Source organism: Martes martes, assembly GCF_963455335.1.
Source record: "Martes martes genome assembly, chromosome: 6".
Taxonomy (NCBI): domain Eukaryota; kingdom Metazoa; phylum Chordata; class Mammalia; order Carnivora; family Mustelidae; genus Martes; species Martes martes.
In genome coordinates this window covers 46010540-46030292 of record NC_137893.1, presented here as the reverse complement: position 1 = coordinate 46030292, position 19753 = coordinate 46010540, and the positions used below count along the sequence as shown (strand labels likewise).

At 38.6% G+C, this 19753-nt stretch overlaps 1 pseudogene across 1 annotated transcript; it reads left to right on the top strand.

Moving 5' to 3' along the window:
* Nucleotides 1–395: 395 nt before the first annotated feature.
* LOC308344303 (chromobox protein homolog 3-like) lies at nt 396–771 on the top strand (annotated as a pseudogene). The gene has a single exon. The product of its transcript is annotated as a chromobox protein homolog 3-like (transcript).
* Nucleotides 772–19753: the final 18982 nt, after the last annotated feature.

The window sequence follows — 19753 nt, the reverse complement described above, 5'->3', positions numbered from 1 at the left end:
TCTGATATGAGGAATTTGAGAGGCAGGGAAGGGGTCATGGGGGGACTAGAAGGAACAAATGAAACAAGATGGGACTGGGGAAGGAGAAAAACCATAAGAAACTCTTAATCTCATGAAACCAACTGAGTGTTGCTGAGGGGGCAGTGGGTAGGGATAGGGTGGCTGGGTTATGGACATTAGGGGAGTTATGTGCTATGGTGAGTGCTGTGAAAAGTGTAAGCCTGATGATTCACAGACCTGTACCCCTGGAGCAAATAATACATTATATGTTAATTTTAAAAAAAGATATTTGAGGTGGTTGGAGCTTGAGGCACCCAGGGCCCGAAATGCCGCAGACCCAGGACCCGGAGCAGCTCGGAGGTGGTGAATAATAGCTCTTCATTCTGCAATAAAAAATGGCCTCCAATAAAGCTACATTGCAAAAAATGGGAAAGAAACAGAATGGAAAAAGTAAAAACATAGAAGAGGCAGAGCCTGAAGAATTTGTGGTGGAAAAAGGACTGGACCGACATATAGTGAATGGGAAGGTGGATTATTTCCTGAAGTGGATGGGATTTACAGATGCTGACAATCCTTGGGAACCTGAAGAAAATTTAGATTGTCCAGAGTTCATTGAAGCATTTCTTAATTCTCAAAAAGCTGGTAAAGAAAAAGATGGTAAAAAAGAAAATCTCTATCTGACAGTGAATCTGATGATAGCAAATCAAAGAAGAACAGAGATGCTGCTGATGTCAAGAGGCTTTGCCAGAGGTCTTGTTCCTGAGCGAATAATTGGTGCCACAGACAGAGAGGAATTAATGTTTCTCATGAAATGGAAAGAGTCGGATGAGGCAGACTTGGTGCTGGCAAAAGAGGCAAATATGAAGTGTCCTCAGATTGTAATTGCTTTTTGTGAAGAGAGACTCACTTGGCATTCTTTTTTTTTTTTTTTTAATATTTTATTTATTTATTTGTCAGAGAGAGATCACAAGTAGGCAGAGAGGCAGGGAGAGAGAGAGGAGGAAGCAGGCTCCCTGCTGAGCAGAGAGCCCGATGCAGGGCTTGATCCCAGGACCCTGGGATCACGACCTGAGCCGAAGGCAGAGGTTTAACCCACTGAGCCACCCAGGCGCCCCTCACTTGGCATTCTTGTCCCGAAGATGAAGCTCAGTAATTGTTTGTGTTGTTTTTTATATGTATCTATATCTAGACCTATATCTATCTATCTATCTATCTATCTATAATCTGGGTCTTTGTTTTTTGATTTATTAGTGTGAAGAAATAACATTCTAACAAAAATCAAGTTTGATATGTTTGTTTTGAAGTAGTATTGGGGGAGTTGTTGGTGTTTTTGCATCTATAACATTGTTACTTTGAACAAATAAAAGCTTTCTGTAGTTGCTTCCTTTATCAGAAAAGAATATTTGAGGCCATGGTATATTACCCCCCTGCATTAGAGAACACCTTTTCTAAATACTGGGGGAAATCTTCATAGTCATTACTCAGTCAGAATTTGTGTTTAACTCCAAATGCCTAAGGACCAGTCTGGCTGGGTTTTTTGTTTACTTAGGGAGTGTGTATACTTAAAATACATACATAAGTGGTTTTTGTTTTTTGTTTTTAACATTCACCAAAACAAAACCAGCATTTTATAACCATGGATAAGCCCCTGTTTCCGGGAAGCTATCATTTTCAGCTGTTTAAGAATTTTTTTAAAAGATTTTATTTATTTATTTGACAGAGAGAGAGAGATCACAAGTAGACAGAGAGACAGGCAGAAAGAGAGGGGGAAACAGGCTCCCCGCTGAGCAGAGAGCCCGATGCGGGGCTCGATCCCAGGACCCTGAGACCATGACCTGAGCTGAAGGCAGAGGCTTAACCCATTGAGCCACCCAGGCACCCCTCAGCTATTTAAGAATTTAATCACTTAAATTTAAACTGAAGTTTTTCCTGAAGCCTTAACCTTTCAAATTTTGTAATTAATTGGACAATTTAAATATATGTAAACATTTAGTATATGTGCTGCCGAAGCGAGCACAATATATGTAAACATTTAAATTGGATAATTTAAAAGCAGCCATATCAGCATCCATATCCTTATCTACAGTCATATAAACACAAGTTTATTTGCAAGATCCCTGAAAGGAAAATTTTATCACCACCAACAACCTCCCCACCCAAATGACAAAACTAGACAAGTTGTCATGTGTTTTAATTAGGTAAGCAAAACTTTAGTTAAATGGACATTTAAAGGTTCCTTCTAGTGAACCATTCCTTTTCAAGAAGTTGAAATCTCGGGGCACATGGGTGGCTCAGAGGGTTGACCCTTTGCCTTCAGCTCAGGTCATGGTCTCAGAGTCCTGGGATGGAGCTCAGCGTTGCTCGGTGGGGAGCCTGTTTCTCCCTATCCCTCTGCCTGCCTCTCTGCCTGCTTGTGATATCTCTCTCTGTGTCAAATAAATAAATAAAATCTTAAAAAAAAAAAAAGAAGTTGAAATCTCTGTGCTGTATTGACTAAAAGGTCATGATTTATGGACTAAGACTTCGTTCATGGAAACTAATCATAATCAGATGGTTAGAGATGTTGGCTGTTTAGCACCTGCTGGAATAAATGGGTGGACAGACTTCTATAATCCAAATTCTTAACCTGCATATTTTTTCTTTACCCCAATTCATTCTTGACGTGTAGGCTCAATATTTTCAGTATTTGAGTTACTTACTGGTTCAGCAGAAACCAGGAAAAACAATAATTTTGTAGTAAAAATGGTATCCAACTGTATATTGTTTACTTTATTGTAAATACTGGTAAATAGTGGTCAATAAATAGTTTTATATTCCTTTAAAATATGTGAAGAATGAATAAAGTAATAAATGAGTAAATGAAAAAAAAGCATAACAACACCTATAAGAGTGTAGTAGGAACTCAAATTTTTGTCATTTAAATAAATATCTCTTGTCTTCATTCTGAGCTTGGTCATCTCTTATAGACTCTTCATAAATGCTAACATTCATTGTGGTTATTATAAAAGAACTTTATCCCTCAGAAAAGCCTTATTGATCATACCTATGAAATTTAATTGATTTGTTAATTAAAAGAGAATAGTATGCAATTAAAGTGAGTTCCATATTCTCTCATTTATGTCTTGGAGAAGATTACAGATTATCTATAACATGGTATGGGCAAATGGCAGATGGTGTGAATATCAGCCAAATCCCAAAGAAAAAAATCAGTCTACTCGGAATGTAAAGCAATTTTGTAAGGGTTTTGCATTTCCTACTTCCCCATGGTCTTACACAAGCAACGACTTCAGCTTCTGGTGGATGTCAAAGATGATGGCTTGTTAGGCAACAAACAATTCTAGTATTAGAGCTATGAGTTAGTGTATTGACAGCTACCACCAGTGTAACCTTCTCCAGATCGAACAGCTTGCAAGTTGACATCTCTATGCTGTTCTCATTACAGTTTAAGCACAGCTGGACAAAACTCTTTGTTTTGCCCCAAAAAGAATTCTGCAGATGTGCAGCAGGGACAAGAGGAGCTCCTGAGTCCCCAGGGATGCTTGTCACTGCTCACTGAGAGCAGCATCTAATTCTAGGCATTATGCTGCATGGCCTCCTGAGCAAAGTCTGGAGAAGAGGTCAGGATTGACCAATTCCATTCCTGCCTTGCAGCAGATTTCTGGGCAACCAAAAAGGAACACTTAACAGGTTTGTATCAGCAAAATTAAGTCATTGAAAACATCTCCATTTAGTAATGAAATGGTTTTATAAGGATTTAAAATTTTCATTTTGCTCCTTCTCATTCATCCATTTACTTAGCTCCTCAGCCATTTACTTTTTATTTTTTAAAAAGATTTATTTATTTATTGAGAGAAAGAGAGAGAGAGAGACACCATGAGCTTGAGGGGCAGAGGGACCAGGAGAGAGAATCTCAGACAGGCTCCACACTGAGTGCAGAGTGTGACATGGGGCTCTATCTCACAACCCTGAGATCATGACCTGAGCCAAAATCAAGAGTCAGATGCTTAACCAACTATACCACGCAGGTGCCCTTCTTCTTCTACTTCTTCTTCATCTTTTTTTTTTTATGATTTTTTTATTCTTAAGTAATCTCTGCATGCAATGTGGGACTCCCACTCACAACCCTGAGACCAAGAGTCTCATGCTCCACCAACTGAGCCTACCGGGTGCCCCCTCACCCATTTCTGATGGCTTTCCTCTTCCATCATCACCAAAGCTATTTTTTGTTTGTCTTATTTTTAACTGTAGTAAAATATACACAATGTAAGATTTCCCATCTTAACCAGCATACCGTTCAATAATGTTAAATAGATTCGCATTGTTGTGCCACCAACCTCCAGAACTCACTCATCGTGTAGAATGGAAACTCTGTACTCATTGAACACAGCTCCCTGGTCTCTGCTCCCTCACCTGCCCCTGGCAACTCCATGTTACTTTCCATCTTTATGAATTTGACTGATTCATATAAGTGGAATCATACAGTATTTGTCTTTTTGTGACTGCCTGATGTCCTCAAACTTCATCCATGTTGTAACATGTGTCAGAATTTCTTGCTGAATATTTTTTAAGGCTGAATAATATTGCACTGTGCATATACACCACATTTTCTTTACCCATTCACCCCTCGATGGACACTTGGGTGGCTTCCACCTTTCAAATATTGTGAATAGTGCTGTTGTGAACATGTGTGTGCATGTATCTCTTTAAGCTCCTGCTTTCAACTCTTTGGGGTATACACCCAGAAATGGAGTTGCTCGATCAGACGGTAATTCTATTTTTAATTTTTTGAAGACTGCCGTACTGCTTTCCACAGCAGCTGCATCGTTTTCCATTTTCATCAGCTGTGCACAAGGGCTCCAATTTCCCCACAATCTCACCGACACTTGTTATTTTCTGTTTTTCTGGTAGTAGCCATTATGGACTGAATTATGTCCTCCCAAAATTGATATGTTCGGGCACCTATATGACTCCATCAGTTAAGCTCTGCCTTCAGCTCAGGTCATGATCCCAGGGTCCTGGGATTGAGTCCCACATTGGGCTCCTTGCTCTGCCCCTGCCTCCACTCGAGCATTCTCTCTCTTCTCCCCCCTCCCTGGGGGTGGGGGGCAGGGGAAATTTTTAAAGAGAGTCTTTAAAACAATTCATATGTTCAAGTTCCAATCCCCAGTAAATCACCATGTAACCATATTTTTAGATAAGGCCTTTAAGGGGTAATTAAATTAAAATGAGGTCACAAGGGTTAGCCCTAATCCGATCTGACTAGTGTCCTTATAAGAAGAGATTAGGTTATCCAGAGAGAAACCAGGGGTGTGTGCACACAGAGGAAGGGCCACGTGAGCACACAGGGGAAAGGCTGCCACCTGCAAGCCAAGGGGAGAGTCTGGCCTTAGAAGAAATGGAACTTCTGGCTTCCAGAACCGTGTGAAAATACGTTTCTGCTGTCTAAGCCCCCTAGGCTGTGGCATTTGATTGCGGCAGCCCCAGCAAACTAACCCAGTCACCTTCCTGATAGGTGTGAGGTGGTAGCTCATTGCAGTTTTGTTTTGTTTTTAAAGATTTTTATTTATTTGACAGAGAGAGAGACAGCGAGAGAGGGAACACAAGCAGGCGGAGTGGGAGAGGAAGAAGCAGGCTTCCTGACCAACAGGGAGCCCGATGTGGGGATCGATTCCAGGACCCTGGATTATGACCTGAGCTGAAGGTAGATGCTTAATGACTGAGCCACCCAGGCGCCCGCTCATTGCAGTTTTGATTTACATGTCCTTAATGGTTGCAGCATCTTTTCATGTGCTTCTTGGCCATTTGTTTATCTTTTGAGAAGTATCTATTCAAGACCTTAGCCCATTTTCTAAATTGACTTGTTGGTTTCTTTGTTGTTGAGTTGTAGGAGTTCTTTATGTATTCTGGACATTAATCCCTTATCAGATACATGACTTACAAATATTTTCTCCCATCTGTCATGTGGATTGCCCTTTGAGGCACAGAAATGGCAGGAATGGAAAAAGAAAATGACAACAGTGCCCATCAGAACTTATTTTTCAGTAATGCCATTTGTTACCTGTTGCAGGAGTGTTTCCCTACATCGAGCCTCAACCAGAAAACTGACCCATGAGAAACCCTGTTACCACAGTACAGTGGGTGGCAGTTTCCTAATAATACATGCGCTGTGTGATACATAGTTTCACTTAATGATAGGATTAGAAAGGAAATAAGAACAGAGGCTACTGGGGAGGATCTCTGAGCCAGGAATTAGGAAATACTGGCTCTGGCCAGCTCTGTCACCAACACAAGCGACAGCTCAGAGGTGCTCCTAGGCCCCATTCACCCCTGCCAGCTCATTTAGCAAGCAGGGGCCATGGTTTTGGTCTCATCAGGGCTTCTAGGAGCCTCAGCTGAATGGATGAGGGCATGTGACAATAAAAGAGTGTCTTACAGAAAGTCTGGCTCTGGAAACAAAAAGATAGTCTGAAGGCTGCTGTGCAGGGAGGCAAAGACAATCTGCCATCAGGTCACCCAGGAAAAGAGCAAATGAAGGCAGAGTTCCTAAGTCTCTAGGGCAAAGCCAGAGCAGATCTCCTGAAAAGCCCATACAAAGAGCAGATACCTTTTGGGGGCATTCCTTAGCCACAACTCCAGGTGTGAAATGAACCAGTAAAAACACCAAGACAGTTCAGACATCCTCTTAATTAGATCCCTGGTTCATTGTTACTCAAAGCCAGATCCAGGAACTAACGATCTAGCATCACCAATGAGGTGGTTAGAAATGCAGAATCCCAGCTCCATCCCCAAACTGTTGAATCCAGCTCTGCATTTTTTTTTAAGATTTTATTCATTTATTTGATAGAGAGAGAGAGAGATCACAAGCAGGCAGGCAGAGAGGAGGAAGCAGGCTCCCTGCTTAGCAGAGAGCCCGATGTGGGGCTCGATCCCAGGACCCTGAGATCATGACCTGAGCTGAAGGCAGAGGCTTAACCCTCTGAGTGACCCAGGCACCCCCAGCTCTGCATTTTTAACCAGATTTCTGGTTGATTCTCACACTCATTAAATTTTAAAAAGCGTTATCAGTGAATCATTTGTATTACCACATGCTTCCTGGCTGTTTATGAGCACCATGGCTCAGAGGTTTTCAACAGGGAGAGGTACAACTCCCTCAGACACATTGGGAAGTTTGTGGGGGCATTTGGTTGTCACAATGACTGTAGGGGTGACTGGCATTTAGTGGACAAGTGCCGGGGATGATAAACATCCCAGAATGTGTAGAATGGCTTCCCAGAGCAAAGAACTGTCCCACCCAAATGCCAGTGGTATTCCTAATGAGAAACATGTTGGCTATTTCTTAATATGTAAAAGAAGCCACTGGACTAAATGGATTCCAATGTTTTCTCCTGGCTCCAAGAATCTTTTGTTCTACCACTGTCTTCACGCTGATTTAGAAAGTTCTCAGCGCTGTCTTCCGCTCCCTCTAATTATGCCTGCTATAAGCCCATGTCATTTTCACTTAGACAGTCCAATGGATCCAGTCACAGAGATTAACCTTAATGAACATAAGTTCAGTATCATGCCCTCTTGCATATAACTTGCCCATTCTGGTGAGAATTCAAAGAGCCCTTTCAGTCAACTTAATGTATTTGTCACTGTGATGCTGGTAACACCACGAAGTCTGCAAACAATATGGTCAGCAGTTCGCAGTTCAAGGCAATCATTGCCCTGTCAGAGTTGAGCTCAAGTGGCTCTCCCCACTCTCACAACCTCTGCCCTGTTTGGATTAACTGCAAGTTGTGCCGGGAAGGCATGGGAGCAGTGACACTGCCCGAGAGGCAATGCTCCAACAGCTGTTTAACATTGTCTCCGAAGGGAGAGTTCAGGCGGCAGACACGTGGAGGGTCACAAGTAGGGCGTGGTGAACCTGACCACGCCAAGAGTTTTCTGACTCTGTGGGCCTGCTGGAGGAGATTCGGTAAGATGGGAACTGGGAGAATCATAAGAGGATCTGAGTCAACAATTGAGCTTCTCTTGAGTGTAATGTCTCTTTTGAAAATGAAAATGTGAATTTGCTCCTATTTACCCCTTCATCCTCAAAGGCAAGTATCTGTTAAAAACTACGTACTTCTGGATGAAAGATAGTGTGTTCTTCTAAAGCACTGTCAGTATTTACCGTCATGTTGCATGTGACACACCACAGGTGCAAGGGTTAAGAAATTAATGTTCTTTCCATCACTACAGCTCAAGGGAAAAGCAATACCCTAGACAAGATTTTTCCCTGGTGTTATTTGTTCCGGGGTTCTATGGAGCAGTATCTGCCAGCGCGCTCACCATGTTACCTTCTCGCTTCAAAAATTAATGGCATGACTGGGGCGCCTGGGTGGCTCAGTCGGTTAGGCAGCTGCCTTCGGCTCAGGTCATGATCCCAGAGTCCTGGGTCAAGCCCCACAGCGGGCTCCCTGCTCGGCTTTGCTGTTCCCTCTGCTTGTGCTCTCTTTCTGTCAGTCAAATAAATAAATAAATGATCTTCAAAAAAGAAAATTAATAGCATGATTGACAAGCACAGCCTTCTGAGAGTTGGTGCGCATGTGCCTTCTCTGTGTATACAGGTCAGTGGCTGGCCGTTGAGTACACCAGCAAGAGACACAGTGCTGAAGACTGGGGTTCTGTCTGTGGTTTACTCTGAGTCAGTCCCTAGTGAACTAATCATGCTCCAATCTAGCCATGATCAGCAGTATAAGAGACATTTTATTGTTGTTATTTTTTTAAGGTTCTATGTATTTATTTGCCAGAGAGAGAAAGAGAACAAGAGAGTGTGAGACCACAAGCATGGGAAGCAGCAGAGGCAGAGGGAGAAGCAGACTCCCCAGTGAGCAAGGAGCCCGATGCGGGACTCGATCCCAGGACCCTGGGATCATGACCTAAGCTGAAGGCAGATACTTAATCTACTGAGCCACTCAGGTGTCGCAAAGTATAAGAGAAGTTCTATTGGTGTGATTAGGAAAAGCAGTTGGTTGCTAAAGGCAGTTCAAAATAATAAAAACATGCCTTCTTATTTTATTTTATCATAAAATGTTTAAATGCACATGACTTGTCAGCCCTTACTGAAATCTGTTCTTTGAATCTGCTGATGTGAGGGATACCAGGACCACACATTTACATAAACAACATGCATACTGCGTTTTTTACACTGTCCACTCTCAGTTTCTTGAAAGTGGCATGAGAACTAAAGCCACTTCAGAAACACCCTTGGTGCAGATTCTAGACTTTTAGTGTTTTCTAATCTTTTATAATTGTTTTGTCAAGTATTTTCACCACATTTTTAAAACTATTGAATCTTTCCAGGAACTGAGAGTTTAGGTTTCACAGTAACTTCTTCTTTTCACTTTTGTACTTATTAGTTTGCAAATTAAATCATATCATTATAATAACAGGTTCAACAGGTATGAGCAAGTTTGGGAATCAACACAAGTGACTTTTTTTTTTTAAGATTTAAAAAAAATATTTACTTATCTGACACAAAGAGAGAGAGCGCACAAACAGGGGGAGCAGGAGAGGGAGAAGCAGGCTCCCCACTGAGCAGAGAGCCTGACTCGGGGCTCTGACACGCTTAACTGACTGAGCCACACAGGCGCCCCCAACGCAACTGACTCTTAAGACGCTCACCATTCACCACATGAGAATAGTAGTGTGGGGCATATTAGTGAGTAGGGTTCTAGCCATGAGCAGTTGTCAAGCCATAAGTATATACATCTTTTACAAAGGGAACGGAGAGGACCAATTTAACCCCCTCAGATTTGTGGAAGGCCTAACTCCCATAGGACTGCATGTTGAGTAAGGAAGTAATTAAAAGTTAAATGAGGTCTTAAGGATGGGGCCCTGATTTGAAAGAATTAACATCCTTATGAGAAGAGATGCTAGAGTTTACTGTCTCTCCATGATGCAAGGGCACAGCAAGAAAGTGGCCATCCACAAGCCAGGAGGAGGGCCCTCACCAGAAGCTGACCCTGTGGACCTCAGTGTAGGACTCCCAGCCTCCAGGAAGTGTGGGATAATAAATTTCTATTGTTCAAGTCACCAACATCTGTGGTGTTTTGTTTAAACCACGCAGTCTTTGGTATTTTGTTATGGAAGTCTGAACAGACTAATGTACTATCCCTTTATACTTAACGTTATGTCTTTGGTTCTGAGGAACACTTAACAGTAAAGTTCATTGGGTCAATACAAAATTATTACCATTTCTGGAGAACTGACTTTAAGTGCAGAGCCTAAGCTAATGGATCCTGATAAACAGTATATTCAAATTTATTTCAGGCAAATATTGGAAAGGATTTACAGGCCTAATTCTCGTAGTCAACTATTGAATAGAGTTCTACTTAATCAGCTCCTGGACTTCTCACTAAAAAATAATCAGGGAGCCCTTTATATGTTAGACATCTTTTCTTCCTGTAGGATCTGTCAGCAAGAGTGTCAGGGTGTTACTATAGCTCTATGATATATTTACATTACAAAATTAGTATATATAATTATAAAAGTGGCATATTACATAATAACATATTATTATATAATATAGCTGTAATATAGTAATAGCACATACATATGGGTATACTAAGTCTATACTATATGCAGTTGACCCTTGAACAGCATGGAGGTCAGGGGTGTTGATCCCCATGTAGTTGAAAATCTGCATGTAACTTTTGACTCCTTCGAAACTTAAGTACTAATAACCTACTGTTGACTGGAAGCATTATGAATAACATAAGCCATCAAATAACACATATTTTTTATGTTATATGTACTATATACTGTGTTCTTATAATAAAGCTAGAGGAAAGACAATATTAAAAGAAAACCATAAAAAAGAGAAACTATGTTTATAGTACTATAATGTATTTATTGGAAAAAATTTGCACATAAGTGGACCCACGCAGTTCAAATCCATGTTGTTCAAGAGCCAACTGTATATATACATTGATATCATATAATATAATATACTCTACATATACCATATTATGTATAGTAATATTGTATAGTTAAGTATGTATACTAATATTATATAGTTAAGTATTATATATAGTAATATTATATAGTTAAGTAATATTGTATAGTTATAGTAATATTATGTATAGTAATATTGTATAATATTATATATAGTAATATTATAATAGTAATAGTGTATATAGTAATATTGTATAGTAATATTATATTGTATATAATATACCCTACAATATACTATATTATATAGTAATATATATAGTAATATTGTATAGTATATATATACAATTATATATAGTAAGGTATACATAGTAATATTTTATAATATTGTATAATGTAGTTAATATCTTATTATATAGTAATATTATATGTAGTAATATATCATATAGTAATATTGTATAGTAATATTGAATAGTTAAGTAATATTGTATATTGTATTGTTATAATAATATTGTACAGTGATACTGTATAATTGGATATAAAGATTCAAAAAAAGTCACAAAACTGTCATTATTTTGAACTTAAAAGATTTTGTACACAAAAATATCCAAAGGAACCAAGAGATAAATGTTTATGCAAACCAACTACATCCCTCCAAACCAACAACAAATAGTTCAAAAATATAATTTTAAAGATGTTATTTATAATAACAACAGAAATAAATCTTTTACAAGTATATAAGGCTTTTTAAAAAATTTTTTTAAAATGTTTTTTAAATTATTTTTATTTTAATAAACATATAATGTATTTTTATCCCCAGGGGTACAGGTCTGTGAATCGCCAGGTTTACACATTTCACAGCACTCATCATAGCACATACCCTCCCCAATGTCCATTTCCCCACCTCAAAATCAATAAGTATATGAGGCTTTTATAACAGAAAAATAAAAAGAAAACTTTTGAAAGATAATGAAGAAAGAAATGTTCACAGATGGAAGTCTCAATAACATAAAGACATCTGTTCTCCCCAAATCCAAAGTCCAACAGACTTTTTTGATAAAAGTTAACCAGCCTCATCCTTGAGTCCATTTGAATGAATAAAGGACCAGGAATTGCCAAAATAATTTTGAAGAACAAGGGGATTCACTCTTCAAAATAAATTATGAATCTTCTTTTCTAAAGCTACAGTAATTAGGACAGTATAGTTTAAGACAAGGTAAGACTAGCTCAGGGATAAAACAAATAGATTGATGGGAGGCCTATAAATAGTTCCACTTCCATATGGAAGCTTGTTATGAAACAGAGGAGGTGTTGCAAATGAGTGGGGATAGGACAGGAATAGCTAGTTTTCCATACTGAGAAAAAAAAAAATCTCTATCTCTACTTCATATTTTTCCTCAAAACAAATTTCAGGTGAATAAAAATATAAATGTGGACAGAAAAATTTTAAAAACCCTTAGAAGAAAATATAGAAAAATATCTTTATGACCCTAGGTTAGGAAAGGATGGTTTAGATAAGATTTTAAAATTACACATCATAAGGAAGAAGATGAATAAATTAGGCTAAATTAAAATAAAAAAATTCTGTATACCAAAAGACACTATAAATGAAATCAAGATAAACCCCAAAGTGAAGGAATTTATTTACAAAGCATAGAAGTAATAAAGGACTAGTAGTGAAAACATGTAAAAGCAGTTCTACAGATAAAATTTAAAAATATATCGTAATAGAAAAAAGATCAAACGGCAGGACAGATGGCCGATGTATAGAATAAGAAATTTGAATTAACAATATAGGAAAAGATGTCTAGTCTTATTGGTAATTGGTAAATAAGAAATGCAAATAAAAAATCAGCTTCTATTTCACACCCACTGCAAAAATTTAGAAGTCTGACAATACCAAATATTAGGAAGGATGTGAAGAAACGAGCACTTCATACACAAGTAACAAGAATGCTACCTTGTAGAGCTACTTCAGAGAGCAATTGAGAGTATCTTGGGAAGTTGAAAATATGCCTTCCCTATGACCCAGAAATTCTCCTATATACCTGGACTCATGCAAAAAAAAAAAAAAAGTGTTCTCTGCAGCTTTGTTTGAAATAGCTAAGGATTAGGAAAAAACCCAAGTATTCAGGGGTGCCTGGGTGGCTCAGTCGGGTGAGTGTCTGTCCTTGGCTCAGGTCATGATCCCGGGATCCTAGGATGGAACCTTGCGACGGGCTCCCTGCTGAGTGGGGAGTCTGCTTCTCTCTCTGTCTCTGCGGCTCTCCCCATTCCCTACTCGTGCTTTCTCTCCCTATCTCTCTATCAAATAAATAAATAGAGAAGTCTTTAAGTTTTTTAACCTAAATATTCATGAACAGAGGAACTGATAAATAGTGATATAATCACAAAATATACAGTGAAAATGAGCTAACTAGAACTGTATTTCCCAACATGGCTGTAAGGAAAAGGCTTACTCTATTTTTAAAAAAATTTTATTTATTTATTTTATAGAGAGAGTGAGAGTGTGTGTATGTGAAAAGGGGAAGGAGCAGAGAGAGGGGGGGTGGGGATAGGCAGACTCCAACAAGAAGCTTGCAGCTGGACTCAATCCCACGACCCTGGGTTCATAACTCTAGCTGAAACCAAGAGTGGGAGGCCCAACCAACTTGAGTCACCCAGGAGCTGGAGGCTTCCTCTGTTTTTGATGGCTGACTATTGACAGCCCTTAGATCCTCACACCTCTTCTCTGTCTGTGCCATATCTAGGTAACCCAGATAAGACACTAGGGCACACCACTCTCACCCTTTGCACCAGTGGGCAGTTCAGACCTTCCAAAGCCCAGCCTGGACAAAAGAACTCTTCCCTAGTCTCATCTCCTACCCAGCGTAAGAGCCCAATCCATTTTTTTGGCTTCATTCTTTCTTCACTTCTGACTGAACCTGACCCCTTCTCCTTAGGGACTCCTTTTGCCCTTTCTGTGTGAGTAATAAGCTTTATTACGTATCCAATGGTGTCTATGTGTCATTCTTCCCAATATCTTTATAAATTCCTGGGTGAGGGACTGTCTAGCTTTCAACCAGGAATATTAGGTACCCAAATAAAATAAAACTGTTGACAAAAGCACAATATTGAGTTAAAAAAAAAAACAGTTTGCAGAAAGTCACAGACAACATGATGTTATTTATGTAAAGTTAAAAATCACGCAAAAAAGTATATTATATGGACACATATATGTTTTTAAAAAGTATAAAAACATATGTGGAATGAGAAACATCAAATTCAAGATGGTGAGTAACTGAAGTGAGGAGAACAGGACTCTGGGTGAGAGTACACATGGTTTTTATATGGGTCAGTAATATTTTATTTCTTAACCCTGATAATGCATACAAAGTGGTTTACTAGATTCTCTAGACTTTTTTCCTATGCTTGAAATGTTTTCAAACTTTTGAAAAAAAAAGAAAGGAAAAATTTAGAAACCTGACTATACTTTGCTGGGATACATTAGTCGAAAAATATACCCATAAAATACTCCTGATAAAAATGAACATGTCCGGGCACCTAGGGTGGCTCAGTGGGTTAAAGCCTCTGCCTTCAGCTCAGGTCATGATCTCAGGGTCCTGGGATCGAGCCCCGCGTCGGGCTCTCTGTTCAGCAGGGAGCCTGCTTCCTCCTCTCTCTCTGGTGTTTCTCTGCCTACTTGTGATTTCTACCTGTCAAATAAATGAATAAATATTAAAAAAAAATGAACATGTCTGGAAGCAAGTTGTTTTTCTCTGAGAATAGGGCCCACAATGAAGGAGGTGAAGGTACAGGAGAAATGGGCCACTTTTCTACATAATAAATTATCACAAACTTAGCAGTTGAAAACAATACCAATTCATTAGCTCCCAGTTCTACAGGTCCAAACACAAGAAGATATCACCTTACCCCTGTCAGAATGGCTAGAGTCAAAAAGACAAGAAATAACAAGTGTTGGAGAGGACATGGAGAAAGAGGAGCCCTCATGCACTGTTGGAGGGAATGTGGATCATAGTATGGACATTCCTCAAAAAATTAAAAACAGGATTACTGTATGATCTAGTAATTCTACTGCTGGATATTTACCCAAAGAAAACAAAAATACAAATTCAAAAATATATTCACCCCTATTTTTATAGGGGTTTATTGCAACATTACTTATAATAGTTAAGATAAGGAAGTAACCTGAGTGTCCATCAAGAGATGAAGAGATAAAGAAGATGAGGTATAGATACACATTGATATTAGATTAGGAATATTACTCAGCCATTATAAAGGATGAGATCTTACCATTTGAAAAAACATGGGTGGATCTAAAGGACATTAAGCTGAGTGAAATAAGTCCAACAGAAAAAGACAAACACCATATTATTTTACTTATATGCGGCATCTAAAATATAAAACAAATAAACAAACAAAGAGACAACAAACAAACAAAAACTTGACTCTTAAATGCGAAGAACAAACCAATTGTTGCCAGAGGGGAGGTTGGTGTGGGTTGGATGACACAGATTATGGGGATTAAGAGGTACCAATTTCCACTTATAAAATAAATAAGTCACAGGGATGAAAAGTACAGCACAGGGAACATAGTCAATAATATTGTAATGACATTGGTGACAAATGGTGACTATGTGTATGGTGAGTGCTGAGTAATATATAGAATTGTTGAATCATTATATTGTCCATCTGGAACTAACATAAGACTGTATGTTAATTATACTTCAATAAAATATATATTAAAAAATTAAAGCACCCCTCCCCCAATTAAGCAACACCCATTTCATTAAACACCCATTAAACAGCACCCATAGCTCATAGTCTTCTGGGTCAGAAGTCTAGGCATAGGATGGCTGGGTTCTCTGCTCAGGATCTCAAAGGCTAAAATCAAAGTGTTGGTTAGATGGAGTTCATGTCTGGAGGCTCTGGGGAAGAATTCTCTTCTAAGCTCATTCAGGTTGCAAGACAGAGGTTCCCTTTGCCCTTGCTGGCCACCAGCCACGGGGCTACTCTTGGCTCCTAGAGGCCACCTGTATTCCATGCCACGTCACCCCCTCTATTTTCAAAGCCACCACCTGAGATTTTCTCCCTTGTTAAATTCCTCTTGTACTTAAAATCTGACTTCTTCTCTTACCTCTAGAGCCAGATTTAAAGGATGGATATGATTAGGTCAGGCCCACTCAGACAGTCTTTCCATTTTAGGGTCAGCTGATTTGGGACCTTAAATTACAACGGCAGAATTCTTTTCTAGTGAAACCTAGATTAGGGCTTTATTCAATCACTGGAAGAGAGTGTATGTGTACCAGGAGTCAGGGATTTAGAGAACCAAATTCCACCTACCACAGACTGAACAATGGAGGGAGAACATAGAATAGAAAGTCAACACCAGGGGAATTGCCAAGTGGTAGACATGTTTGTCCTAGAAGTTTAATGTTAAAGATGGGCTAGTATATCTGGCTCATGAAGTCCCGAATGCTTAAGACTTAGGGGAAGAAAACAAGGGCCATGGAAATCTCTGTGATCTTGGAAGACTGAAGTTCAGTCAGTAAGAGGTACCACAGGCACGTGTTACTGACAAAGGTAGCCACAGGCAGATCAACAGAAAACTATTTTGCTATTTGAACCAGCTTTCCAATTAATGCGATTGTAAATGATAGGTAAATATAAATCTAATATAAATACAAAGTTAAGTAGAATGATAAGTGAATATAGGTATAAACAAAGCATTTTTTAAAAACAGAATATTTATAAAGTTGAAAAGAACAGAGATAATTTAAATTGGGGGGAACTGTATTTTATTTCCTATACACATATAGACCATGTAATTTTCATTCTTCTGAACTTCTGCATAGCAGCTGTTCTTATTTTAAACATATTGTAAAGGAAATTAGAAAAAATTGACTGTTTAATTAGTAATAATGAGATCTTGGCATTTAACATGCTTTGGTGTGGTCTATCTTCTCTTTTCTGAGTTTCTCTTACTACTTCCCTATTTGTACCTTATGTACCAACAAAACAGAATTGTTCTTTTTTTCCCTAAACCCATCACTATACCTTTGGCCACGTGTCTACCTCTGATGATACCTTCAATGCCATCAAATTCTATCAAACTTGATAGTACCTGTCAGATTCCACTGATCCTTTAGGGACAATCTCAATATCACCTCCTTCTTGAAGCATTCTTTGACCTACCCTAACCTCTGATGAAAATAATCTTTTCCAGAAATTCAGGTTCATGTCAGTTCCTACCTTACCCTACGATTATTTGTGTTCATATTGTAGCTCCCTCAACTTGACCGTGTCTTTGTGCAGCACTCAATTTGGACTCTGTCATTTCAGATTACCCATGGGACCAGGCAGAATACCTAGCACTACATGTATTTAAAAATCATGGATTTAGGACACCTGGGTGGCTCAGTCATTAAGCATCTGCCTTTGGCTCAGGTCATGATCCCAGTGTCCTGGGATCGAGCCCCATGTCAAGCTCCCTGCTTAGCAGGGAGTCTGCTTCTCCCTCTCCCAAACCCCCTTCTTGTGTTCCCTCTCTTGCTGTGTCTCTCTCTATCAAATAAATAAAATCTTTTTTAAAAAAATCATGGATTCAACTACTAAATGCATGTATCTTTTTGTCTATCTCACAGTGCCAAATCAAGGTAAAAGAAATGACTGTAATTCCTGCTGCTAAAGAAGACCTCAGCCACAACAAATAGACCTTCGTTACAATTATGTTTCACAAATTATTTCTCAAAATTCCCCAAAGTTTAGTTTCACCATTTCGCTAAACAAACCCTTGGTTAAACAGTCTCCACACATGCACAGCCTTGCATCAGACCTGAGTGCTGCCAGCCTCGATAGTGTCAGTCCCCGAGTTCCTCTAGGCTGCCTGCCCCAAACATTTCCTAAAGTCTCTCTCCCCCCTGAAGCATTCCAAACAGTTTGTCCACATCACCAGAGGGAGAGGAAGGTGTTTTCTTAAGAAATCAGTGAAAAGGGGCACCTGGGTGGCTCAGTGGGTTAAAGCCTCTGCCTTTGGCTCAGGTCATGGTGTCAGGGTCCTGGAATCGAGCCCCGAATCCGGCTCTCTGCTCAGCAGGGAGCCTGCTTCCCCCTTTCTCTCTGCCTGCCTCTCTGCTTCCTTGTGATCTCTGTCTGTCAAATAAATAAATAAAATCTTAAAAAAAAAAAAAGAAATCAATGAAGAAAGAAAAAGTCCACAAGAAAATGAAACAAGTCTATGTTTCTCTGGTGACAGGAGTGGCAGACATGTCACCCTCCCATGGCTTTCATGAATTTCATGAAATTTCACAAGATTTTATGGCACTATATACTGAATTAAATTAGGACATCACTCATATCTGCCCCTGGAGATATTTTACAAAGAAGCAACTATTTTCTTCAAACGCCTGAGTTAAATTTTGACCTACAAGTTAAAATGGTTTGACAGAACCATTTATTTGGGTAGGCCATTACGCTGTCATTTAACGGATTACTTCACTGTACTGAGAAATTAATGAAGAGATATAATGAAGTTATGAAATATGCTCTTAAAGTTCTTTACTTAGGACTTCAGGCAACATTCACGTGGCATACTCTAAAAGCAGGCACGTACACACACATATGTTCTTGCACACACATACACACAACACATGCACATATGCAAACACCCATCGCACTCATATGCACGTACACATACATATCTATACATATGGACCACATGCTCTGTAGTGGAAAGCCAAAGAGTTTCACATAGCAAAAATTATAATCACAATGCAGAAGCATAAAGTTACGAAGTGTGACTGTGAATTTTGGTGCACAAGGTTTTTGAGTTAGTGATTCATTCCCTAGATCATCAACATATCCCAAGTTAATATAATAGAATGGCTAAAATAGGGGGGAGAAATTTTGACTAATCCAAAAGAAGATAGCAAAGGAGGAGAAAAGACAAAAAACAAAAGAAACAAATGAAAACAAATTCCAAGATGGTAGACTTTAAATCATATGAATAATTACATTAAATATGAAAAGACTGAACATTCCAACTACAAGTCAGATGTTATTAGAGTGAATAAAAAAAGACTCTACAATATTTTTATAATGAACTTTAAATATTAAAGACATAGAACAGTTGAAAGTAAAATAATGAAAACATAAATATCTTAAACCATGTAAACACTAACTGTAAGAAACTTAAAAATTAAGGTTATATTTATAAAAATTATAGCTGTGGATATAACAGCAAAGAAGACTCCAAGGCAAAATGTATTATCAGGTACAAAGAGGGGCATTTAATAACGATAAAAGGACCAATTTAGTAGGAAGGTATAATAATCCCTGATGGGCATGTGCTTGATAGTATAACTTCAAATAGAAAGTAAAAATTGACAGAAATAAGTAGGTAAATCCATAATCATAACTGGAGATTTTAAAATATTTCTTTCTGTAATGGGTGAAAAGACAGACAAAAATTACTAACAATATATAAGATATGAACAATCTGACCTAAGTGGACATTTGCAAAGTACTTATAGATTATTACAGCCAACAACTATGAAAAAGAAGAAAGAATACATACTATTTAAGTGTACATAGACCATTCACCAAAGTAGACCATATTCTGAGCTATAAAACAAATGTTGATAAATCTCAAAGGAACAAAGTTACACAGAATGTTTTGTGACCACAATGTATTAAACCAGAAGTCAGTAACAAAAAGTTAGAAATCTCTCAAATGTTTGGAAATTAAGCAGCACATTTCTAAATTATCTATTTGCCAAAGAAGAAATCACAAGAGAAATATTTTGAATGGAAACTATTTTGAATGGATAATAATAAT